At 48.1% G+C, this 19,420-nt stretch overlaps 1 protein-coding gene across 3 annotated transcripts in view; it reads right to left on the reverse strand.

The window, feature by feature from the left end:
• The window catches only part of LOC144103818 (uncharacterized), a 205,264-nt gene that overhangs the window by 55,654 nt on the left and 130,190 nt on the right, over positions 1 to 19,420 (reverse strand). The window lies entirely within an intron of this gene.

Consider the following 19,420-nt stretch of genomic DNA (forward strand, 5'->3'; position numbering starts at 1 on the left):
TTACGGTGGGCTACATTCATGCCTCTCAGTAATTCAGAAGCATAATATTAACAGCTATAAATTTAACTATTCAATACCAATTAACGGGCTTGCTACTTAGCACGTATTAGTTTCATCCTGATGCAGTACACCCCTGGCAATGCTAGTCCGGAAAAAAACGCTCTTCTAACACGGAAAGCCTATTTTTGAAAAGTGCAGAAAGTCTAAGCTATAACACCCTGTATACCGGTAAATAACGTACCGTACCGTGCCATACCATACCACACTGTATCACCCCGTGTCATACCATGCCATACTGCACAATGTCATATTTAATTTCATTAGGTTCTGGGCGTCATTCTGTTTTTGCGTTGGTTGGCCGCTGTTATTGTTTAATGCCGTTCGAATCATCGGCTCATGTCTAATCCAATGTGACTTCTCCCAAGACCGCTTCTCGATATTTTCTTCTTCGCGCTGTTTCCTAATTTTCTGATTTTTTGGTCGTTTAAATGCACTTTTTATTATTTCTCTGCCACCGTTGCTTTCCATACAAATTACGCCATCTGCAGAGTTATACGCTTAAGCTCACTTCCTAAGCTGCCAGGTGAGCTCAGTAGTGTAAAACTTGTTTTTTATGCGCCTCCAAAGAAAGGTCTAAAGGTGTCAATTCGGGAGACCTTGGCGGCCATGGCAACCTGTCCACTCTAGAGGAAACCTTAAACTGAGATGTTTGACAGCATGTCCGGAAGAATGCACTGGCGCTTCACGTGCCTGCACCACGTTTTCGTGTGCGGTTTGAAAGGCAGGTCTCCGATGAAGTTTTCCGCTTCTCCTTCCAAATTTCCCTGTAGTACAGTCTAGCAGTCAATGACTGCTCTAAGAAGTAGTGGCCCACGACTCGGTGTTTGAAGCCGCCCCACCAAACCTTGGCTGACAGCCTCCTGTCTGTGCGCTCGATGCCAGTGACGGCTCACATAGACCTAGTAATGGGCATTGTACGCAGCACACGTACAGAATTTCAGCAGAACTGCGCTTCGACCATCCAAATCGCCTTCTGTGAAACGTTAGGATCTGTGTCTAACTTAATAAGGACCCAACAGCAAAAATTCAGCCTCGTTTGAAATGCTGCCGCCCTAATCGCTGGTGCTACAGTCTCGCATGAAAAGTATGCATGCATTGATTGACGAGGGCAGTCAAGACTGACGCCATGCTTGCACGGGCGCACTGAGCTTTTGTCGAATGCTGGCTTGTGTCTTCGCTCTTACAAGTACGTCAGTTGCAAATTCAGCGTTTCGAACATTTGCTTCAGGCCTGGCTGTTGACGCCACAAAATCTGAGAAGCAAATTTGTTAAAAATTCGCACAAAGCCGGGTTATATACGCGCCAACCACGTCCAACGTGCATGACCTTCAATTTACCCTGCGAGGGCATTTCGAGGCCGATGCTGTCACAGACAAAAGTGAGCCTTTCGCGCGAAAGCGAGCCTCTTTTTTTTTTTTTGCTGCTTCCATAAATGACAACTGCCATGCAGTCGTCTCGAGGCCGTATCGAAAATGCAATGACAGCGCGTTCTGCTCACCGACGAGGCTGCAAAGATGACGCCCTGCTTAGCTAGCAAGACTACCAAAAATAACCCCGGCACATCTGTCTGGAGCTCAGGCAACGTCAGTAATATTACACAAAGCTCCGGGTGTAGCGATCTCTGACTAAGGCGCATGCGGCCGTCATCTTCAGCTGTGAAGCCGCCTACCAGGGGGACTTTGTTTGCTCGTAACTCCCACTACAAATCTTTTTATAAATTTGTTTCGCGACTATACAGTTGGGAGGACAAGCTCAAGTTTTGCGTATACAACATACTCTCTAAAATAGAAATAAGAAATGTTAATAAGTGATTTAGTTAATTACCTTAGCAGCTACCTTAATAAAGGGTTGTGTTAGCCCAGCGCCATCAGGGCCACGAACGCGTCATTGCATACGCCAGCCGTCTTCTTTCGTCCACCGAGCGCCACTATTCCATCTCTGAGCGTGAATGCCTGGCTCTCCTTTGGGCAGTAGCTAAATACCGCCCTTACCTCTTCGGGCATCCTTTCACCGTCGTGACCGACCACCACGCCCTTTGCTGGCTTTCTTCTCACAAGAACCTCACTAGACTTTTTGATCGTTGGGCTTTGATACTACAAGAGTACTCGTTCAACGCAGTGTACAAATCGAGACGTCTCCATCAGGATGCTGACTGCTTATCTCGTCACCCTGTGGATTCACCTGACTCAACCGAAAACGCCATGGCACCTAATCTATTAGCCATTTCCGACTTGCTGCACGCGGCTACCGAACAGCAACGCGATCTTTCGTTACGCACGATGTTTGAAGGCCTCGCCGCTGCTCGCCCCAATCTCGCTTTGGCTTTTTGTCCTTGAAGATGGCATTTTGTACTGGCGCAATCTCCACCCTGAGGGGTCTGATGTGCTGTTTGTCGTGCCTAAGCGCCTGCGCTCATTGTCCGAACTTCACGACCTGCCAAGAGCCCAACATCTCGGCGTGTCTCGGACATACGACCGCGTCCGCCGTCGTTTCTTGTGGCCACGGTTATAACGTTCCGTCCGTCGCTCTGTCGCTGCCTGCGATGCGTGTTAACGCCGGAAAAAACCTTCCGTGCTGCCTACTTGTCACCTCCAGCCCATTGACATACCTCCCGCTCCTTTCTACCGCGTCGGTCTCGACCTTCGTGGCCCTTTTCCGGTCACCCGATCTGGCAATAAGTGGATTGCTGTCGCAAACGACTGTGCCACAAGATAGGCCATCACGCGTTCGTTGCCGACAAGATGCGCTACAGATGTTGCGGACTTTCTTCGGCACGACATCATCCTTCACCATGGTGCACCACAGCAACTCCTCACCGACTGCGGCCACTATTTCTTGTCGAAAGTATCGGACATCCTTCAGTCCTGTTCCACTCAACACACTCTCCACAGCCTACCATCCTCAGACTAATGGCCTTATCGAACGCCTGAATGGAACGCTCACCGACATGCTGTGTAAGTCTCTTCGGACCAATGCGATTAGGATGAAATTCTTCCAAATACCACATTCGCTTAATTCATCCCGGCATGACACTTCAGGGTTTTCTCCTTTCTATTATCTCTTTGGCCGCCATCCTAACTTGGCCTTGGACACGTTGTTACCTCCCACCACCGCTACGCCCACGGAATACGTCCAGAATGCGATTACACGCGCCGCCATGGCACGCCAATTTGCTCACGCTCATCTCTCTACCTCTCAAGTTAAGCAGAAAGCCATTTACGACCACCGACGTCGGGCCGTCTCCTTCTCCCCTGGGTCCCTTGTCCTCCTGTGGTGTCCGTCTCGCCACGTTGGACTTTTTGAAAAGCTGCTGCCCCGATACAACAGCCCTTACCAAGTCATCCGCCAGGTGACCTACGTCACGTTCGCGATTAGTCCTGTATCTTACGCAACGTCATCCACCTGCCCTGTAACTGATGTAGCTTCATGTGGCTCGGCAAAAGCCGTACCACGCCCCTGATACGTCTCCTCCTTAGCACCGGGACGGTGCTTCTTTTTAGGCGAGATTAATTGCCTCAGGGCATCAGTGAAGGGCGAAGGTGTGATGAAAGATGTAGTAATGATTAAATTATTGGAAAAAGGCTAGGTATGATGAATTTAAGTAGAAAGCGATGGTATGGTCCCTGCGTCGAGGCAATATATGAAGCAGGGTTGCATGCTGAAAGATCCGCTACCTCCAGGTGCCGGATCCTTTTAGGCTTGAGAGCTGGGCAGTCCCAAAGTAAATGATGAATGTCGGCTTTAATGTCCTCGCGTGTACATATCGGATACACCGGACGAAGAAAGAAATCTCGGTACTGAGGCCACTTCTGAATGACGGCAGGTGTGAGGGCAGCACAGACCCGGATCCTCCTAAGCGCTACCTCCTCTGCACAGGTAAGACAGCGGGGGAGGGTTACCGCGCACGGAGGCATGAGAGCACGTGTGCGGCGCTGGAGGAATTCCTTTCTTGATGAAAGGAGGGTGAAGTTGTTCAGATGAAGGAGTCGAGGAAATGATGAGCCTGGAGTCGCAAGGCGGGTCGCTAAATCTGGCTGGCTTCGAGAGGTCAGCAGATCCCGTAGGACCCACTCAATACTCACTGGCTGCGGAATGCGTGCCACGCGCCGGTGGATTCCCTGACCGGACTACTTGAAGGGCGTACGTGCGGATGCCAATGCGGGCCGCAAGGAGCAAACTTGTGGGGGCCACGGAGCAGAGTGCTTCTTGAACTGCAACGAGCTCAGCACAAAGGGACAAAGGGGGTTCCGTAAGCTGAACCCTAGAGGTTTGATTGAGGGCAGGTCTGCACGGGCAGTAGATTGCTGTTGTTGCTTCGCAGGCTTGGATGATTGCGTCAATGTAGACAACAATGGATCATACAAGCAGGCAAGCATCTTGTTCTTCAAATTTCTAACGACGCAACGATGCCGAATTTTCAGATGTTGGTCAGCGATTATCTGTTGGCTGTTGTCGCTGAGCTGTACGAACTTCCATGAGGGAAGAACTGGCGTTGGCGGCTGAAGGATGGAGTGTGACGTTGCGTACATCCTCAGTGCATGCGTGGAGTGCGATATACTGGCCTTAAGGCTGCGCGCATCATGGCGCTGCTACACCAGCTCATCACATGTATTGAGTTGCGCATTCTCTTGTAAAGCTATGACCGGCGTAATGCGTGGAAGGCACGTAATGGTCCGCAGAGCCTCTCGGTTCACGGCTCCAAGGCGATCCCATTGGGCTCTTTTAAGATGTTGAAGCTGGGCTTGATAAACAATACGTGGCTGCAAAACTGCCCTCACCAATTGCCGTGCAACGAACGAGCCTGCGCCACCCGTTTTAGGAGCAATTGTCCTTATGAAACACAAAGTCTGAATAGCTTGCCTTTTTGCCTGAGAAAGTCATGCAGTCGCTGATCCTGATTGATGAATCGTTAAGCCGAGGATTTTTACACTCGGACTTTCCTGTGGTGGGGTGCCCGATAGACAAAGGTGGATTAGACTTCAAGAAAGCTTACGGCTTCGCCAGCGGTTGGCGAACGACGTGTATGTTGTTTTATGCAAAGAGAGTTGAAATCCGATGGATGATGCGTAACTAGAGGTAACATCCAAGGCAGATTGAAGTTCAGCGAGCTGAGTACGCAGATCTTGGTGAGTATTCCACAGCGTGATGTCATCAGCGTACTGCAGAAATTTGATGTCACGGTTGTCATGTAAGCGCCAAGCCAGCGGAATGAAAGCAATATTAAATAACGTCAGCGACAATACTGATCCCTGGGGCACGCCACGGAGAGGAACAAATGATCCGACCGCGTCGCCGCTGAGGCGTATTGCAGATTTTCTGCCTTTCAAAAATAATTCGACAAAACTACGCACTCTCAGAGGGAGACGAAGAATGTAAATGGAGTTCAGAATGGCTGCATGACTCATGTTGTGAAATGCCTTATCAACGTCCAGTGCTAATACGGTACGCACATTGCGGCTGTGGGTACATGACAAAACTGCAGATCGCAAGACACCCAACCCGTCCTCTGTACCATTATATGGACGAAAGGCAATTTGAGCGGGGAAATAAAAAACTTGCTGCGGTAGCCACCACGACAATCGTGTGGCTAGCATTTTCTCCGCCAGCTTGCACAGCGTAGGAGTTAAGTAGAGAGGTCGTAAGTTTGCAAGGTCCGTTGCAGGCTTTCCTGATTTCGGGATAGGAATCACGACAGCGGATTTCCAGCTCTCGGGCCCGACGCCATCAGGCCGTACTTTGTTTATGGTGTCTAGTAGTTGAGGGAGTGCATCGCTACTCAGTTTCTTGTACACCTCGTACTGAATATTGTCCGGTCTGGGCGCTGTTTTCTGTTTCGCATCATATATTACAGCCAGCAACTGAGGTACAGAGAACTGACACGCAATTCCATTTTCGTCGACATCAGACGGCTTTTGATATACAGGCGCTGGGATACCTTCCATATTTAAACTAGCGGCTGGAGAAGGCACAGCATTTTATTTTGGAAAAAAAAAACTTTCGCGCGGCTTCTTTGGAAAAATCATCTGGCGACAAGTTATCCACAAAGCATGCGGTTGCTGCTGCGTCAGTAGAACGGCGACCGTGTTCCATTGTGCGGAACGTTCGCCAGAGAGAGGCATTCGAGGATTTTGCAGATAGTTGTTCGCACCACGCATGCCATAGCCGTTGTGAGAGGTCGCGTTCATATCTGCGTGCCTTAGCTGTAAGACAGTGCAATGGCGTACGTGCCTGCGACGAAATAGGGTCTCGCGTAGAAGCCAGCTCGGCTTGACGGCGTGCCGCCCACAAGTTAAGAAGGCCGAGGTCTGGTGCCGGTCGACCAACATCAGTCCAGGTGGTAGTTGTAGCACAGTTGAGCGCTGTTTGTATGCGCTCATCAAGGTTTGGCGAAGAATCTGAAGAGAGATTCTCCAGACAGGAGCGAAAACCGCCCCAGTTGACGACACAACATTTGTAGCGTAAAGGTCGAAAATGTGAGATATGAAGACCGATGATGATAGAGTGATGTTCACTTCCTCAGCAGTCTGGCTCCATGTGCCAGGAGGGAGTGCCCGGACGCTACCACCAAGTCAAGTCTGGAGCATAGGAAGCACTGCGAGTTTGACGCACTGGCCGAGTTGCTGTCCCAGGATGGTTGAGCAGCACAAACTGGGCATCCGTGAAGGCGTCCGCACACACCTGCCACAAGGGCTAGAAGTGGGGTACCCCCAATCCAGGTGAGGGGCGTTAAAGTCGCCTCCGACTAAAATCGGACACCCGGGGTACTGCCGACGGACACTTAGTAACCAGCCAAGATTAATACGAAAGGAAGCCCCACGGGCTGGTCTAACGTAAAATGAAACGACCACAACGGCTCCCTTCTTAAATTTCGCAGCCGCTGCCACTACCCGTTGAAAAGATGTGCACCAGTTTTCGAGAGCAAGGCGTACACAGGGAAAACGTGAGTCCACATACACCGCCGCCTTTCCCGGGGGAGCCGCAGTTTGTACATGACGGTCTATTATTAAATGAGACATGTAGGCATTGAAGCCTGGAATCGATGGCAAGGCGTTTGTTTCCTGTAGCAACATGGTCCATACGTTCAGCTTATGAATTCGTAGTCGGGTCTTGAGCTCTCCCACCTTCGTGGAAATGCTTCTGCTGTTCCACTGCAGCACACCAGCACGACTGGAGCTTGTTATTTCCAGTTACTAGCGCAAGCGCTGTAGTATCGCGGACGTCAGGTTGGACAACTGGTTGACCATAAACCGGAGCAAAGAAGTCGCAGAGTAGTCCAGTGGCATTGCGGTAACCTGGGAAGAGGCGGCAGGAAATGACACTGGTGGGCGACAGGAAGGGGATGTTGCTGCGCCGTTGATAGATGTGGCGGATGATTCCACGCCCGTTTACGTCGAGCGAGAAGTTCATGGTGTTGCCGGAGCTTGGTGACCTCCGCTAAAAGACGTGCGATTTGTTCGCCAACTGCGGCCACATCGTCCTTCGATAGTTCAGGCGTACTGCGCTGTCTTGTTGGCTGTTTTCGGAGGCGTTCTTTTCGCACAGTATCGTTAGAAGGCTGCTGAGCTGAAGAATAGTGCGAGATGTGTTTAGAAGCTCTGGCAACTCGTCGTCATACCACTGGAGAGCTGCGAAACGATTGGATGTCTGCAATGAAGTTATAATGTCATGTATTGGCCAATGCTTAGTCATTCGATGACGAGCCTTTTGTGTTGCCTTTTGTTTTGTGAGACAGCTTGGAGATGTTAATACGTGGTCGTCGGATTTACAAAGGCCGCATCGATCAGCCGCTTTCCCTTCCGATGTGCCTTCACGGGCAGCACTGAAGGGAAAGCATTTGCACATATGCCCAGTACTGAAGCAGTTATAGCAATATACGACGCTCGGTTTATATGGCCGAGGCCGTAAAGCAAAGCCATAATAGTACAGACGGGCTGGTAGGGTCAGAGGGCCTTGCAAAATGATTATGCAAGAACGCCCCTTTCCCATGCGTCGGGCCTGGATGACACGGTGCGTGGGATAGTACAGCTCACGCTGGATTGCAGTTGAGTCCTCAGTGATGCCGACGTTGTAGACGACGCAGTGCTGCAAGTCCGAGCCTTCAACTAAATACACTTGTACTGGCACTGAGATTTCGCTTGTTAGTGAAATACTCCTAAGCGCTTGCAGACGTTCTACGGCAGACAGAGTCGAAAGCCACACTGCAATGATGTTGGACTTTCTCCTGGCTATGTAAGCCCCGAAATCTTTTGGTTCCGAGGCATGCGTCCAAGTTATCCTGTAGAATCTTGTTTGGTATATTCGTGAGGCCTTTGCTGGCCAGAGATTTAATGGTCACTTTGTAAGATGTAGATCCGGGTGTAGGCTCAACCGAGTTCTCGATCGTAAGGCAAGAGCGCTTGCCTTGGGAGCCATCACTTGCTGAAGATGGAATCGGTTGACTGTCGTTTGAAGGACGCTTGTGAGATGCACGATGGCACTTTTGCACAGGTAGAGGTGCTGATAAGTCCATTGGAATGCTCGGTTAATCACACCGTGCGGTTTGAGGCTCATCCGGAAGTGTACAATGGAAGGCCATTGGCACTGGGGGAGACCACTTACGAGCAGTTCGGCAATTCGGGAAGGGTGAAGGGGTGCATCTGCCGATGAACCGGGAGCACAAAGCTGGACCTTGCGCCGCGGATCAGGTGTCGACTGCGTGGCAGGTGCTGCCACGAGAGTCGCCGGCAGAGCTACCTCCGCCAGCGTGGCAGCGGAGGCACTAAGCCTAGCGCCAGTGCCCAGCTCAGCTGCAATCGTGCATGGTTCCCAGGAGGCCTCACACGGTGAGAAGACGTCTGGAGCTTCTTCGGAAGGCGAGGGTGCACTTCGCTGCAAATAGTGCGCGTATTTACGTGGATGGCGAGGTTCTTCCGAAGAGCGATGTGCAGCCACCTTAGCAGGGACACACTCCTTTTTCCTCCTTCGGAGGACGGTGCTTTTGCCGACGGGGATTATGCTACGGCTGTAGGCTTTGACGAAGATTATGACGAAGTAATGTGTTTGTGTGTGTGGTGGACGATGAGGCCGAAGTGCATTCGGGCCCTGGCCCTTAATCAATAGCTTTTCTGCTGTCTATTTTTTTATAATATTAATCCCCTTCTGAAAATATATATTTCTACCCGTTACGTTATTTTTAAACAAACTTAATAGCGATAAATTAAGAAATGTATAAAAATATTGATTCGACTGACAACACCAATAGCTGGTGGCTGGTCCAAGATAAACATTAGTCTATTTTAAGCCGCAATGGGCCGCGAGCTGAGGAATTAAAAATTCTGCATCACTAATTTATGGCAAATAGTATACGCTTAGAAAATACATACCAAGAAATGGAGTTAAATAAAAGGGGACAAAATGAATTTCAGTGTGCAGTACCAAATTAAAAATCGTTTAAGCATATTAAACAACACAGCCCCAAAAGAATAATAAAATGTGCCAAAGGAAAATTCAATCTTTCAGGTAGAACTTGATTAAAGCTGAAATGTAATATGCAGTTTAATCTAAAATTTTTTGCTGCTTCTGCCCTGTTTGGCAACTGATTATATCACACTTAGATGCTTTCCAAGAGCTACAAGGGTGAATTAAAAGAGAAGTAACAGAACTGAATAGTTAGGCTTTAATATTCTTTATAAAAATTATACTTAATAGTTCCGCCAAGATAGGAATGATATCATGTGATTATAATAAAAATTTCAGAGGGTTCTTAAGACTGCTTACGTGCCGTGAAGGCAAAATCATCAGGGTGTCATCACGAGCGTTCGACCTCGGCGCAGATTGCGGCCTGAGGCATGAAACGAAGGCGCGCCTCCGAAATCTGATTACACAAATGCTGAATCCACAAACGTCCGAGCGAAACACTCGGACACTCGGTTCGAATACCTCTCGCGAACTAGTCTCAAACTTGAGTATCAGACGTACACTATGTGCAATGAGAATTAACTCTTATGACACCACCGGGAAGGCTGCACGACGCATGGCTTCGTCACAGTTTTGGTGCGAAAATTGGTTCTTGAAGAAAGGAAACCGGGCAGTAACTCTCGGACATCTCGGTCGGCACCTGAACGGTGCCTTAAAAAGAAGAGGTAGAGCGCGTTTACACTTGTCCAAAAGTCCGGCGAGCGAAGCGGATTCGCTCGCCGGGAAAACTAGGACCTGTTCCCATCTGTTGACGCCCGGGCGAGGCGGAACCGCCGCGCCGCTGCTGTTTCTCGCTTTTCCACACACTTCCCGGTCACCACGTCATCACTCGCGGCGTACACAGATATGGTTAGAAAAGAGCATAAATCGATGCTGTCTGTGTACCATGACCGTATGCACGTTTGCGTACGGAAACGCAGGCACATTCCCATTTTTAGTTCAGCGTATGCTGACTCGCAACAAAACGCCCAGCCTAGTGGCGCCATCTGCTTGTCAGGACAGGAACCAGTACAGTCAACACAGCAAATTTATCACTTACAATTTTGCTTATAGACCTCCTGCATGTTCGTAAACAAACGAGGTGGCGCTGCAGTCGCTAGCGAGCTCGTGGTAGGCAAAAGGTCGGGGAGTGGCGTCGCGGATAGGTGTTGAGCGCGGGTTTTCAAGCCTTGTAGGCGCGTTTCCGGTTTCTGCGAATCATAGCAATGGTCGATGCTTCCAACATGTAATTTGTTGAAGTACACGAGCTCGCGTTGGCCACGTGCGGCCTATGAAGAGAAATAGTTTGCCACTGTATTGTATATATGGTTAGTAGTAAACATGTAGAAAGCGTTCCTGCCGTTTATTTATGCGCTAGGCATTGAATAAAACAAGTTTTGACACTCTCCACTAGTTTAACTGCACTAGTTTTGCACTCTGCACTAGGACAATAGTGAGGGGAAGCGCTGGCCTTGTTTCGTCGGAGCAGACATGCGCTCATGGTCTGCTGACATACGTACATGTCGCGCTGTGCGAAAAGTGGGGACAGCGTCGTGTCCCTGATCTCCTGTCTCGCTTAGCGCTGCTTTTAGCCGCATGACCACGCACGACTTGTCCTCTTGTTAAGCTGGTCGATTTGGTGAAAATTTTTGATTTCTAGCGTTATTTTCTTTCCTAGCCCTGCAGTCTAGTTTCGTGACGAAAAATTATAGCAAAATATTGAGTACAAATTTATAAATTACGCTTTTTAGAAGTGTGCTCGTCAAAAATTGTGAGGTAATTTCTTTGATTTCAGTGCCGCATTTCTTTGACCATAGCGAAAGCGAAGATGCCATAAACGAGGGAATAAACTTTAATGTTCGTTTTGTGACCTCTCACATTTTCTGCGACTTGATCACTCACCTTCGTAATTCGTATGAAAATCAAATGATTCCATTTGTCGCAAACTATTCCTGAGACGTTCAGGAGCGTAATAAATCTCTCGATTTTTTTTCCCTACACGTGCAGTAAGTACTGTGTTAGTTATTTCTTGTAAGAAACGTTTTCATGTAACTATGCATGCATAAGTACTGATCATATAGAAAAAGAACTAATCGCGTCATCGTACAGAACAGGGCTTTATGTACATGCTGGCATAAAAAAAACTGCGCACTATCTACTCAATTATTTGAGACCTTAGGGGGACTTGACGACGCTGTTAATTATAATTACCCAGAACTGCACCAGGCATAGCTATAAATAAAAGAAATTACTGAAACTAGCGTAGGAATTTCATATTTGCACCAAGTTTAGTTACATATTGCATGCATGAATAACGAAAACACTTTTTATTGCCGCGTCCCCTCTCAATCTCGCCACGTGTCTGTTAGTAGCACGCCTGCGGCCGCTTCTTTCCAAACAAGCTTCGCGAACATCTACTACCTCAGGAAACATGACACATGCATGATGCAATGAAAAAGCATATTGCGTTTAGCACACTTAAGGTACGCTATTCTAAGCACACCAACGCGACCGCGCAAGATTGACACAACTTAACCAAACTTCTTTCTACTCGAATGAAATAATTACGTCGTCATATCAAGAAACAGTTTCAAGTAAATATTAAATGTGATGAAACGCGCCATGAAAACATGGTGTGCTATTAACAAACCTGTCGGCACCCCGTGCACTCCGGCTCAAGGCGATAAGTACGTGTGCAGCTGCATATGTCTTTTTTTTTCCTTGAGCAATTATCAGCCTACTATCCTGAAGTTCAGGTGAATGAACGCAGTAACTTGCATGCTATTAAGTGCATTGAGTTGCAGTGCCTATTGACCCCCAGACTTCGCGCTTTACTACCGTGGCCCAATGCCTGTTTGCCAGTTTCCGAATGCGGCATTTATGCGCGAGAAACCTATAGAGGCTAATTTAATATTTTTTATGCTACTACGCGGATCCAGCAGTGACGCAGCTGGTCAATACACGCTGCTTCTGCAGTGCACAGGCTTGAAGCAGCCGCCGGTAGCTGCGGCAGCTGCGGTAGGCACGGGCAAGCGGAACCTGTTTTGCCTACCATGCGAAAGTCGCTGCTAACATCAGCGCCACCGCATCTTCGTGACGTCGCGGGGTGAAGGAGGTCCATAGGTGAGGTGAGACGAAGCGATGTACCGGTGTCCGATTTATGGCCAGTGAACGCGCTGAACAAGGCCTCAACAACGACGAATTCATTCCGAGGCGAGGGGTCCTGCGTCGAAGGGCGCCGCCATGTTTTTCGCCGCGGCGGCGAACGCGAAAAATTTGGGTCCAGTCCGATCGCCCTCGCCGCGCCGCTTTCCGCCTCGTTCGGCGTCAAAAGCGGCCGAATCCACTTCACTCGCCGGATTTTTGGATAAGTGTGAACGGGACCGTAGTCTGCGAAAGCATACAGTTGAAGGTGCGTGTTCGTCGGTTCGAGTCCCTGTGGCAAATGCATATAAGCTACATGCACTTGTACATCGCATGACACCACCCGGAACGCTGTACGAGAAACGGTTGCTGACAGTTTTGGTGCAAATGTAGTCAGGAAAACTGGCGGCACATTGAGGGCCGCCAGTGGCGGCTATATATGTAATAATGAAATTTTATATGATTATCTGAAATGGTTGCGCCCGGCTTGCTATGTGCGTTCTGCTCGATGACGTCACCTTACTTTTCCTGCCATTGCCGGGATTTCCTATAACTGCGAGCGCGCGCGCACAAACACACAAACACACACGCACGCACGCACACACACACACGATTGGAGAAATTTACTATATAAACAGGTGCCTCAGTATATATGTAATTAAATTGTCAGCCTCTTAGGCCTAGAGCAAAAATGACGTTCTGTTTTCGTTACGATCACTGCTTGTGGTTTTCTGAATTTCGGCAAGAGTGAATCGTCAAGTTTCTCATTATTGCGGTTTAAATTACCGGACAAAAGAAGCTGATAAGAGTGAAGTGCCTGGAAAATATCATTTAAGTAAAGTAAAAATCAACGTGAAATCCAGAACAACACTCCGGTATATGAGTTTATATTTTTGGCGTCTGATATAAAATAACTGATCCACGCACTTTGCTTCTGCGGCAGGAAAAAAAGCTGCGAAAAAATTTAGGTGAATTATCAGCAGAAACGTAGCTTTCCAGTTCCTGCAGCAAAATTCTGTGACACACTGTGTCAGATGCATTCATTCCTGGAGCTCGCCGTAGCATCAACTATAGTGCAAAAAAGAAGAACTGCGCAACAAGAACACGGACGAAAGGGAGGCAGACACACACTAACGCAGACTTACAACTTTACTAAAGGAAGGAATACAAGGCAAATATATATAGCGATCCCCCACGCACTTCAAATCTGATCAATATGGCACGTGACAATCTGCCCAGGCGATAAACAGACCACACAAGAACCAACCGCTTACAAGATAATCTTATACCGGGCCGGCCCTTTCTATGAAAACAAAAAGCAAAGGAACGCTTTGCGACAGTGCACTTTTGAGAATTACGCGTTCTGCAAAGTAAGGAAATTCATAACAAAACCACACCACTGTAGCCATCTGATACCACTGAAGCTCGAACCGCTTACAAGCGCAGGTGCTGACACCAAAACCAAGAGACGAAGCACTCCCCCTTTTGAAAGCAAACAAAACGGGAAACAAAAACAACCACATCGGTCATCGTCAAAAACAAAAAAACAGTGAAAAAAGGCACCAGGTCAAAAGGGTAAAAAACCATGAATCAGCTCAAGAAGCTACGTCACAAAAACAGTGAAAATAGGCACCGAGTCATTTAAAAAAACAAAAAGATGAAAGACGGGACAACAGTTTGAGACAACAACGGTTTTAAAAAAGGGGGGTGAATGAAATCCAAAGCGTAGGAAAACATCTCAAACCATGACATAACCGAAACAAAACTGATCTCTAATCAAATGAACGCCGAAAGCATCAAACGCAATCAGGAGGCACTGCTCAATCACCAGGGCACAAACAGGCCACTAGGCTACACATGCCCCCGCAAAAACGAAAATTCTTTGGATGATAAGGAAATGGAAGCCTTGCTAACACAGTTGTCCGTAGTGCCGATGTAAAATGTTTCGACGACGAGACGCTCCCATTTGTCATTCAATCTGGCCAGAAATTCCGTCTTTTCGAACCATGGTACACAGTCCCGTTGCTTCATTTTTGTGCAGTCCGCACAATGCTTAGCCAAAAACCCTCCATCGTTGTTTGCCACGCTCAACCGGTGCTCCCTTGCTCTTTCAGTAAAGCATCTGCCGGTTTGGCCTATGTAGACTTTTCCGCAGCTAAGGGGAATGCGGTAATCAACGCCGGAAACGCAATCTTTGAACTTCCTTAGATGTTTGATTTTGCAAGGGGTTTTCTTAGAGTTCTTCATCATCACGCACACCTTGGACAGTCTGCATGGAGCCGAGAAGACAACGTTGACGCCTCCTTTTCTCGCCACTTTCTTGATGTTGTGCGAGAATTTGTGGATGTATGGAATCACATGGGCCTTCTTTTGCTCGGCGTCTTCTTTGTCTTTGCGTTCTCTCTTAATTTTTTGAAGCACATTTTCACACACACTCAAAATGACGTGCGGAGGGTATCCAGCTGCTTGCAAACGCTGAAGCTGGTACTGGAAGCTCTCTTGGACTTTGTGGTCACAAGCCTTTTTCAGGGCCGACTCAACACATAGGGAAATGATGCCTCGCTTGACCAACTTCGAATGGGCACTAGTGTAGGGAAGCAAAGCCTTTTTGGACCTGGGTTTGAAGGACCAGCACAAACGCTGTTTCTCAAAGTGCAGATCTAAATCCAGGAACTGAAGATGACCATGAAGCGGTAGCTCACTGGTAAACCGGAGTCCGAAAGATTCAGATGAAAATGCCGAGAGGATCTTTGAGGCCAAATCCTGAAGATTGCCGTCCTCCGGTGGGGTTAGGAAGACCAGGTAGTCATCGACGTACCTGCACACGCGGGTGACAGCCATCCCTCGCAGTTTGTCTTGAAGACGTCGGTCAAAGGATGACAGAAAAATGTCGCTTAAGGCTGGAGCTATGCTGGAACCTATACAAATGCCTGCTTTTTGATTATGATAACTCTCATTGAAGTGGATGACGGAAGACTTTAGATAGAAATCTATAAGTTCCAAGAAGTTGCCAGTGTTGAGGCCAACTGAGTTCCGGAACTTCGTGTCTCCGTGAAGCTCCACGCATTCTCTGATGGCAGCGAACAGTCCTTCGTGCGGAATGGAATAATACATGTCCTCGATGTCGACGGAAAAAGCCGTCGTGGAAGTTGGTAGCCCTTTTCCCATCAGCTCAACGACTTCTTTGGAGCTTCTAACGAGGAACGGGTCATTGCCTAATAACACATTCAAATGTATCTGCAGGAAGTTCCCAAGCTTCCTCTGCCAGCAGTTCCTGTCCGACACGATTAGTATAAAGGGGCAACCAATTTTATGCGTTTTTCCAGTGAAAAACACTTCAAGGGTTCCGGCATCCTCGTTTTTCACGGCCTTCATCAAATGCTCCAACTTCAAATCCTTTAAAAGTCTCACGGCTTCTCGCTTTCTTTTCTTCGGATCGTGCTTGACTGGCGTGAAGTTCTTTGTAACGGCATCCATCGCCTTGCTCTGGAACAAGCCTTGCGGTAAGACTACAAAACCCCCTTCCTTGTCCGACTGGATGACCGTTAAGCCATTTTCTTTAAGAAAATTGACAACCTTCTTGACAGGTGGCTTAGAAGTTGTCCTGTTACTCGCATGGCGGTAGGCGCACTCCACACCCTCTCCGATGATTCTCTCCTTTTCTTGTTCGGTCACTCTCTCGCCGATACCGTGGACTAACCCGAGAAGGCTTGGCCTGGAGCATGATGGTTCGAAGCAGTACTTGGGGCCTTTGTCCAGGATGGTCTCGATATCCTTTGGGATGCTGGCTCCTCCTAAAACTGTGACCGAGCTTGACGTATCTGCCGGACGAGGAGTGGCGGTCAGCTTCAACATAACCTGCCTCCACAGGAATTCTGTGAACCGTGCTGCCATTTTGAGGTGTTCAAAGTACCGCACGGACAGCGTCGGGGGATCGCTTTCTTCTTCAAGAAGAAACTTCATCCAGTCTCGCAAGAGCCGCACTTGTCGCCAAGCTTCAGACTTCATGAGCTTGCAAATCCTCCTGGCATGTGCCCACGACGGACCGATGTAACCAAAAAGATGAAGGACTTGCAGAGGAACGAGTTTCTTCTTCAGGCAAAAAGACAAAAACCTGGACTGACATGTGGCCACGGCGATGAGACAAGTGCATGAGATCGCTGCATTTTGCCTTGTTTGGGTACATAGAAAAGAGCCCGTGGTACTAGAAAGATGTTTCAACAGGACTTGTCGGGCTAGTTGGTTGACCATAATGCAAAAAAGACGAACTGCGCAACAAGAACACGGACGAAAGGGAGGCAGATACACACTAACGCAGATTTACAACTTTACTAAAGGAAGGAATACAAGGCAAATATATATAGCGATCCCCAACGCACTTCAAATCTGATCATTATGGCACGTGACAATCTGCCCAGGCGATAAACAGACCACACAAGAACAAACCGCTTACAAGATAATCTTATACCGGGCCGGCCCTTTCTATGAAAACAAAAAGCAAAGGAACGCTTAGCGACAGTGCACACTTGAGAAATACGCGTTCTGCAAAGTATGGAAATTCATAACAAAACCACACCACTGTAGCCATCTGATACCACTGAAGCTCGAACCGCTTACAAGCGCAGGTGCTGACACCAATACCAAGAGACGAAGCACTCCCCCTTTTGAAAGCAAACAAAACGGGAAACAAAAACAACCACATCGGTCATCGTCAAAAACAAAAAAAACAGTGAAAAAAGGCACCAGGTCAAAAGGGTAAAAAACCATGAATCAGCTCAAGAAGCTACGTCACAAAAACAGTGAAAATAGGCACCGAGTCATTTAAAAAAACAAAAAGATGAAAGACGGGACAACAGTTTGAGACAACAACGGTTTTAAAAAAGGGGGGTGAATGAAATCCAAAGCGTAGGAAAACATCTCAAACCATGACATAACCGAAACAAAACTGATCTCTAATCAAAATGAACGCCGAAGCATCAAACGCAATCAGGAGGCACTGCTCAATCACCAGGGCACAAACAGGCCACTAGGCTACAACATGCCCCCGCAAAAACGAAAATTCTTTGGATGATAAGGAAATGGAAGCCTTGCTAACACAGTTGTCCGTAGTGCCGATGTAAAATGTTTCGGACGACGAGACGCTCCCATTTGTCATTCAATCTGGACAGAATTCCGTCTTTTTCGAACTATGGTACACAGTCCCGTTGCTTCATTTTTGTGCAGTCCGCACAATGCTTAGCCAAAAACCCTCCATCGTTGTTTGCCACGCTCAACCGGTGCTCCCTTGCTCTTTCATTAAGCATCTGCCGGTTTTGCATTATGATCAACCAACTAGCCCGACAAGTCCTGATCAACTATAGCCTCAGGCCTAGATAATTGTAAAACAAGTTGTTTTTTTTAACCTTTGGACCAGGTGACAAAAAAATGGCGGGGTTTAACTAAGTTGTACATGATGAGACGGTCGAAAGACCAGCCACTACCGCTACTCAGAGTCGAGGCCCCAACGGCTCTGACTGGAGAGAGCGCGGCGAGGCGCGCTATATACGGCTATCAAAGTGGTCATGTCACGTGATACAGCGGGTGCTCGGCGCAGCGGTGGGTCTAGCGGCACGGCGCAGGCGGAGCTCCAGCAGTGGCCAGTCACGTGGCATGACGTCAGGCGTGTGAGGCCTGGCTCACGGTCAACCATCATTGAGTCCTTGCTACCACCCAGTGCGTGAGCACAGTGGCGACAGCACTGCACGATCATCAACAGAACCACATAGTTTCTGTGGCAAACAGCCCTTCCAGGTCTTCGGCACTGTTTGCGGGAAAAAGCCGCCACCCTAGCAAACGGTGTCGGGGGGACTTGGCTATTCCGAAGCATGTTCGACAAGTTCTCCGCCGTGAGCCAAAGTTTGCGACCGAGCCACTAAAAATCTCCGACCGAAGTTTTGACGATCAGGCATTGTTTAACGGTGTTCGGGGACGGATTACGATAGATGTATTTCCGAAGGCGTAGGATGTACTCTCAAGGCACAGGTCATCAGCACGCGCAATAGATATGGAAAAGACTATCCGCTACTTGAAAGAAAATAACTTAACAATTGTACCGCCCGATCAAGAGGGAGGTCTCTTAGTAAGGCATCTGACGCAGTGCATGGAAACTTTGAGCAGTGTAGGAAACTGTCGTTGCAGAAAGTCAAAGACCAAAGAAAAAAGTTGTGTGAGAAACAACATGGCGGGTCTGCTGCCTTCCATTGAAAAAAAAAAACGAAAAAATGACCCTGGAAATGTTTTTCAGCGCGAAAACGCACAAAGATGATTGTCCTTTCAGAGTTATTGTTTCGGAACGGGATTCTTGGCAGCATGCTATAGCAATGTTCCTCCAACAGAAGTTGAAGGTGTGAGGAACTGACGCCCCGTTTAGGGTGAAAAATTCAAATGATGTATTGAGTTCCTTAAATGCAACAGCACCTAGCCTTTTCTGTTGATATTAAGGACCTATATTATACTATGCCAAAAGAAAGTCTTCTGATAAGTGTCCGGGATAGCATTGGTAAGCATGGTGCAATAGCGTCTCAGAATAATTGTGTCATATCTGTGGATATCGTCACTGAGCTACTTTCCGTGTAATCTGAAATGTACATGTGCTCAGTGGAATAACACTACCGTCATTCAGAAATAAGGCATATATAAAGGTTCGTTCCTAGCGCCATGTCTCAGTCACATCTTTTCATGAGCATGTGACAAAGTCATCACTGATTGTTTTCAAGGTACTTAAGTCTAAAAAATGTTAGGA

The sequence above is a fragment of the Amblyomma americanum genome, chromosome 9, assembly GCF_052857255.1.
Source record: "Amblyomma americanum isolate KBUSLIRL-KWMA chromosome 9, ASM5285725v1, whole genome shotgun sequence".
NCBI lineage: Eukaryota > Metazoa > Arthropoda > Arachnida > Ixodida > Ixodidae > Amblyomma > Amblyomma americanum.